Source organism: Eschrichtius robustus, chromosome 15 (assembly GCF_028021215.1).
Source record: "Eschrichtius robustus isolate mEscRob2 chromosome 15, mEscRob2.pri, whole genome shotgun sequence".
Lineage (NCBI taxonomy): Eukaryota > Metazoa > Chordata > Mammalia > Artiodactyla > Eschrichtiidae > Eschrichtius > Eschrichtius robustus.
Window position 1 is genome coordinate 62,239,758 of NC_090838.1, and position 7,991 is coordinate 62,247,748.

A 7,991-nucleotide genomic window follows, 5' to 3' on the forward strand; every position below is an offset into this window, starting at 1 on the left:
CATAGTGCAACTAGCCTTACTGTGGTGATCATTTTGAAATGTATAAAAACACCAAATCACTATATTATTTAAACAGGAACTAACATAGTGTTGTAAATCAATTATACTTCAAAATCAACCAAACAAACAAACTCATATTAAAAGACATCAGATATGTGGTTACCAGAGGCAGGGGATGGGGGGAGGAGGAATTGATGAAGGCAGTCAAAAGGTACAAACTTCCAATTCCAAAATAAATAAGTACTAGGGATGCAACGTACAACATGATTAATATAATTAACACTGTTATATGTTATATAGGAAAGTTAAGAGAGTAGATCGTAAGACTTCCATTATAAGAAAAAATTTTTTTTCTATTTCTTTCATTTTGTGTCTATATGAGAAGGTGGATGTTCACTAAACTTATTGTAATAGTAACTTCATATTTTATATAAGTCAAATTATTATTTTGTACACCTTAAACTTATACCGTGCTGTATGTCAATTATCCCTCAATAAAATTGGAAGAAAGAAGTATTAAAAAATCTTAAAAATATGAGAAAAGTAGAAATCAATGAAATTGAAACAGGAAAATAATAAAGAAAATCAATGAAACCAAAAGCCTCTTCTTTTTTTTTTGAAACTAGTTTTTTTAAATAGATTTTTTTTAAACATCTTTATTGGAGTATAATTGCTTTACAATGGTGTGTTAGTTTCTGCTTTATAACAAAGTGAATCAGTTATACATATACATATGTTCCCATATCTCTTCCCTCTTGCATCTCCCTCCCTCACACCCTCCCTATCCCCCCCTCTAGGTGGTCACAAAGCACTGAGCTGATCTCCCTGTGCTATGCGGCTGCTTCCCACTAGCTATCTATTTTACATTTGGTAGTGTATATATGTCCATGCCACTCTCTCACCCTGTCACATCTTACCCCTCCTCCTCCCCATATCCTCAAGTCCATTCTCTAGTAGGTCTGTGTCTTTAGTCCCGTCTTGCCACTAGGTTCTTCATGACCTTTTTTTTCCCCTTAGATTCCATATATATGTGTTAGCATACTGTATTTGTTTTTCTCTTTTTGACTTACTTCACTCTGTATGACAGACTCTAACTCCATCCACCTCACTACAAATACCTCCATTTCATTTCTTTTTATGGCTGAGTAATATTCCATTGTATATATGTGCCACATCTTCTTTATCCATTCATCCGATGATGGACACTTAGGTTGCTTCCATGTCCTGGCTATTGTAAATAGAGCTGCAATGAACATTTTGGTACATGACTCTTTTTGAATTATGGTTTTCTCACGGTATATGCCCAGTAGTGGGATTGCTGGGTCGTATGGTAGTTCTATGTTTAGTTTTTTAAGGAACCTCCATACTGTTCTCCATAGTGGCTGTATCAATTTACATTCCCACCAACAGTGCAAGAGTGTTCCCTTTTCTCCACACCCTCTCCAGCATTTATTGTTTCTAGATTTTTTGATGATGGCCATTCTGACTGGTGTGAGATGATATCTCATTGTAGTTCAATTATCCCTCAATAAAATTGGAAGAAAGAAGTATTAAAAAATATCTTTAAAATATGAGAAAAGTAGAAATCAATGAAATTGAAACAGGAAAATAATAAAGAAAATCAATGAAACCAAAAGCCTCTTCTTTGAAAAAATCAATAAAATTGACAAACTTCTATAAAAACTTACAAAAATAAAAAGAGAGAAGTCAAAAATCACCAATATTGGGGATGAAACAGCAGATATCACTACAAATCCTGAAGCCATTTTAAAGATAATAAGGGAACGCTATAAATAACTTTACACCCACAAATTCAACAACCTGGAAGAAATGGGCCAATTTCTCAAACCACAAACTACTAAAACTCAACTAAAATGAAATCGATCATCTAAAATAGTCCTATAACCATTAAAGAAATTGAATTCACTATTTCTTCCAAAACAGAAATGTCCAGGCCCAGATGGTTTCACTGGAAAACTCTACCAAACAGTTAAAGATGAATCAAACAATTAAGATAAAGGTAATAGGAATATACATATCGATAATAACCTTGAATGTAAATGGATTAAATAAATGCCCCAACCAAAAGACACAGACTGGCTGAATGGATACAAAAACAAGACCCATATATATGCTGTCTACAAGAGACCCACTTCAGACCTAGGAACACATACAGACTGAAAGTGAAGGGATGGAAAAAGTTATTCCATGTAAATGGAAATCAAAAGAAAGCTGGAGTAGAAATACTTGTATCAGATAAAATAGACTTTAAAATAAAGACTGTTACAAGAGATAAGGAGGGACTAATCCAACAGCACATTAAAGGATCATACACCATGATCAAGTGGGATTTATCCCAGGGATGCAGGAATTCTTCAATATACGCAAATCAATCGATGTGATACACCACATTAACAAATTAAGGAATAAAAACCATATGATCATCTCAATAGATGCAGAAAAAGCTTTTGGTAAAATTCAACACCCATTTATGATTAAAACTCCCCAGAAAATGGGCATAGAGGGAACCTACCTCAACATAATAAAGGCCATATATCACAAACCCATAGCAAGCATCATACTCAATGGTGGAAAAACCAAAAGCATTTCCACTAGGATCAGGAACAAGACAAGGATGTCCACCCTCACCACTCTTATTCAACATAGTTTTGGAAGACCTAGCCAAGCAATCAGAGAAGAAAAAGAAATACAAGGAATACAAATTGGAAAAGAAGAAGTGAAACTGTCACTATATGCCGATAACATGATATTATACATAGAAAATCCTAAAGATGCCACCAGAAAACTACTAGAACTAATCAATGAATTTGGTAAGGTTGCAGGATACAAAATTAATGCACAGAAATCTCTGGCATTCCTATACACCAACAATGAAAACTCAGAAAGAGAAATAAAGGAAACACTCCCATTTACCACTGCAACAAAAAGAATAAAATACCTAGGAATAAACCTGACTATGGAAGCAAAAGACTTGTACTCAGAAAACTATAAAACACTGATGAAAGAAATCAAAGATGACATAAACAGATGGAGAAATATACCATGTTCTTGGATTGGAAGAATCAATATTGTGAAAACGACTATACTACTCAAAGCAATCTACAGATTCAATGCAATCCCTATCAAACTACCAATGGCATTCTTCACAGAATTAGAACAAAAAAATCTTACAATTCATATGGAAACACAAAAGACCCCGAATAGGCAAAGCAATCTTGAGAAAGAAAAACGGAGTTGGAGGAATCAGGCTCCCCGACTTCAAACTATACCACAAAGCTACAGTAATCAAGACAGTATGGTACTGGCACAAAAACAGAAATATAGATCAATGGTACAGGATAGAAAGCCCAGAGATAAACCCATGCACATATGGGCACCTAATTTACTCCAAAGGAGGCGAGAATATACAATGGAGAAAAGACAGCCTCTTCAATAAGTGGTGCTGGGAAAACTGGACAGCTACATGTAAAAGAATGAAATTAGAACACTCCCTAACACCATACACAAAAATAAACTTCAAATGGATTAAAGAATTAAATGTAAGACCAGACACTATAAAACTTTTAGAGGAGAAACACTCTTTGACATAAACCACAGCAAGATCTTTCTTGACCCACCTCCTAGAGTAACAGAAATAAAAACAAAAATAAGCAAATGGGACTTAATTAAACTTAAAAGCTTTTGCACGGCAAAGGAAACCATAAACAAGACAAAAAGACAAGCCTCAGAGTGGGAGCAAATATTTGTGAATGAAACAACAGACAAAGGATTAATCTCTAAAATATACAAACAGTTCATGGAGCTCAATATCAAAAAAACAAACAATCCAGTTAAAAAATGGGTGGAAGACCTAAACAGACATTTCACAAATGAAGACATACAGATGGCCAAAAGGCACATGAAAAGATGCTCAACATCACTAATTATTAGAGAAATGCAAATCAAAACTACAATGAGGTATCACCTCACATCGGTCAGAATGGCCATTATCAAAAAAGCTAGAAACAATAAATGCTGGAAAGTGTGTGGTGAAAAGTGAACCCTCCTGCACTGTTGGTGGGAATGTAAATTGATAAAACCACTATGGAAAACAGTACGGAGGCTCCTTAAAAAACTTAAACTAGAGCTACCATATGACCCAACAATCCCACTACTGGGCATATACCCTGAGAAAACCATAATTCAGAAAGAGACATGCACCACATTGTTCATTGCAGCACTATTTACAATAGGCAGGACATGGAACCAACCTAAATGTCCATTGACAGATGAATGGATAAAGAAGATGTGACACATATATACAATGGAGTATTACTCAGCCATAAAAAGAAATGAAATTGAGTTATTTGTAATGAGGTGGATGGACCTAGAGTCTGTACTTTACTACAGAGTGAAGTAAGTCAGAAAGAGAAAAACAAATACCGTATGCTAACACATATATATGGAATCTAAAAAAAAAAAAAATGGTACTGATGAACCTAGAGGCAGGGCAGGAATAAAGAGGTAGGCATAGAGAATGGACTTGAGGACATGGGGTGGGAGTGGGAAGCTGGGGTGAAGTGGGAGTGGCGTGGACATGTGTACACTACCAGATGTGGGGTGGTTGGCTGGTAGGAGGCAGCAGTGAGGCGTGGGGGGATGGGCTCGGTGCTTTGCGATGGCCTGGAGGGGTGGGAGGGGGAGGATGAGGTAGGCTCGGGACGGGGGTGGGGTGGGGACAAATGTGTACATGTGGCTGATTCGCTCTGTTCTGCAATGGGGACTGGCACGGTATTGTGGAGCAATTGTGCTTCAATAAAGATCTATTAAAAGAAAAAAGATGAATCAACACCAATTTTACACAATCTCTTCCAAAAAATAGGAGAGAATACCTCCTAAAAAATTTATTAGGCCATTATCCTGAAACTAAAATCAGACAGAGACAATACAAAAAAAGAAAACTACTAAATATTATCATAAACATAGATGCAAAAATCCCCCATAAAATATTAGTAAATCACCTCCCAACAAAGAAAAGTCCAGGACTACATGACTTCATTGATAAATTCTACCACATGTTTAGAGAATAACTAGCACCAATACTCTTCAAACCTTTCCCCAAAATTAAAGAGATGAGAACATTTCTAAACTCATTCTATGAGGCCAGCATAACCCTGATACTACAGTCAGACAAAGACACTACAAGGAAAGAAAACTACAGATCAATATCCCTGATGAATATGGAAGTAAAAATCATAACAAAATACTAGCAAACAGAATTCAATAGCACATTAAGAGGATTATACACTATGATCAAGTGGGGGTTATTCCTAGAATGCAAGGGTGGTTCAACATATAAAATTCAATCAATGTAATACATCTCGTCAACAGAATGACTGTGGGGAAATGACAGTATCATCTCAACTGATGCTGAAAAAGCATTTAACAAAATTCAAAACCCTTTCATTGTAAAAACACTCAACAAACTAGGAATAGAAGGAAGTTACCTCAACGTAATATTTGTAATAGCCCCAAACTGGAAACAACCCAAATATCCTTCAATCAGTGAATGGTTAAATAGACTGTGGTACATCTATACAATGGAATACTACTCAGCAACAAAAAGAAACAAACTACTGATGTATGCAATAACTCAGATGGCTCTTCAGGGCATTATGCTATGTGAAAAAAAATCCCCAAAGACCACACACTGAATGATTACACTTATATAACCTTCTTGAAATGACAAAATTATAGACATGGAAAATTAGTGGTTGCCAGGGGTTAGGAAGAGTAGGGAGTGGCGGGGAGGTAGCAAGTGACTATAAAGCATAAGTGAGATCTTTGTGGTGATGGAATAATTCTGTATCTTGATTTCAGTGATGATTATACAAATCTACAGGTGTGATAAAATGGCATCAAACTATACATAAACATTGTGCCAGTGTCAATTTTCTTGTTTTGATATTGTACTATAGTTATGTAAGAAGCCATTGGGAGAAATTGGATGAAGGGTACATGGGACCTCTCTTGTACTATCTTTGCAACTTCCTGTGACTCTATAATTATTTCAAAATAAAGCACACACATGCACAGTCACACAAAGCCCTTGGAAGCATGGCAGACATTATTCTGATGGAGGAGGAGTTGACATCATAGTAATGCAAACATCCTCACCAGAAGTGGCCACGTCTTCCACTTAAGACCTTCTCTTCTCTTGAAATATCATTCATCATCCATCCTCCTTCTACCCTCCTGGCACATCACTTCAGCAGCCCCAATCTTCTCCCATATTGCTAGTTCCTTTCCCTCCCTCCTTGGCTGGTTCTAGGGTAAACTTCACTTCCATCTGTCCCCTCCAACAATTCTCTCACATCTCCTCCTTGGGCTGCCAATCATATGCCACCTCTCTGCCCCCACCCCAGGGCAACCAATCAGAGGCAGCCATCCTCCTTCCCGCGTGTGACTCAAATTGGACCAATCAGAGTCCTTGCAGGGGTTTGCCATGTGACTGCTGCAGTTATGGGCTTAGAGTGATGCATCCTCGGCTGCATACCTCTGGGGGCACCACTCACAATGTGTTCTACAAAACATTACACTCAGAGGGAATCTAAGCCAGAGTCCCAGCAGAAGAAGCTGTGGGAAGGAAGGACTTACCAAAATGACAAGTCTAAGAAACAAAAGTCAAGTCTACATCAGGCAAGGCAAGAAGGGCTTTTCTGGGTGCCAACAAGCCAGGAAGGAGGGGACTGTAGCCAAGTAGGTGGGCCCTGCCCAGGCACATCTGCTTCCCAGACTACCTACGTTCACTCCCAGGCAGCCTGATGCCCTCACGTGGGCCAGCAATCCGGCCACATGGCTACCGCCAGCCAAGGAACCCCCACTGTGCCTGCGACAGCCCCCAGGGCAGGCCCAGCTGCTTCCAAGGGTGGTGTCACAGTGCCACACTCCCATGGAAGTCTTAGTGGGCTCACCTGTCACGCGCCTGCTGTGCAGAATGGGGTATCAGTTGGAGGGGACCAAAGTCCTAGACACCAGGGCTTGGGGGGTTGAGGGGAGGCATTCTCCTTATGGGAAGGCCAAGGTTGCTGGGCCTGGAATAAGTGTGTCCTGGGAGGCCACAGTGCCTGGGGTTGGGTGAGGCCAGTGGAGGCCAAACCTTGGGGCAGACCGATCTGGTGAAAGGGAAGTGGGGCGGGAGATGAGCAGCTGAAGCCGGGTCCCAGCCTGCTGCGTCGCCATCTCCGCCTCCCCACCACGCTCAGTGCTCCAGACCCTCTGTGAGGAACGGAGCCCGGCTGGCTCAGCCTGAGGACTCAGGCAGGTCAGGTTTGTTTTCCTTTAGCCCCCAACACAGATCCACGCAGCCCTCCTGCCTCTCTCTCTTTCCCCACCGAGGCCCATCAGAGCTGAGCGGCTGGCTCTGGCAGAGTGCTGGCTCTGCTCTCACCTGGTCACCTCACTCTGCTGGCCCTGAGGCCCTGCTTTCCCCTGCCCTGTTCCTGGCTCCCAGCCCCCGACCACCCCAGGAAGCCAGGCCCAACCAAGGCCAGGCTGTTTTGGAAAAGTGTTGGGAGGTGGCAGAATGTGCGGTCTGTGAGTTCCCTCCAAACTGGCGCCCCAGCCCCTGGGCAAACAGCGGCCGTGTAGGCCTGTCCACAGCGGCCTGTGTTCTCCTTCCAGGCCAGGAGATCCCGAGGGCAGGCAGCCGTGTGGGGGACGTCACCGACCCGCTGGGCTTACGGGGGAGAGGCCAGGACAGACTGGGTGATGACAAGCCAGCCACCCGCCCCGCTGGGCCCTCCCACCCCTTGGCAGGGCGGTCAGACCAAGGGCAGCCCGAGGACCACGCTTCCTTCACCTCTGCTGCCACACAGGACATTCCACTGGGAGAGATGGAATTTACACTCTGAAACTACTACCTTCCACTGGCACGTTTCCCAGGGGAAGCTGGGGGTGTCCGTTGCTGCTTCTTGCTGACCCTGGAGACC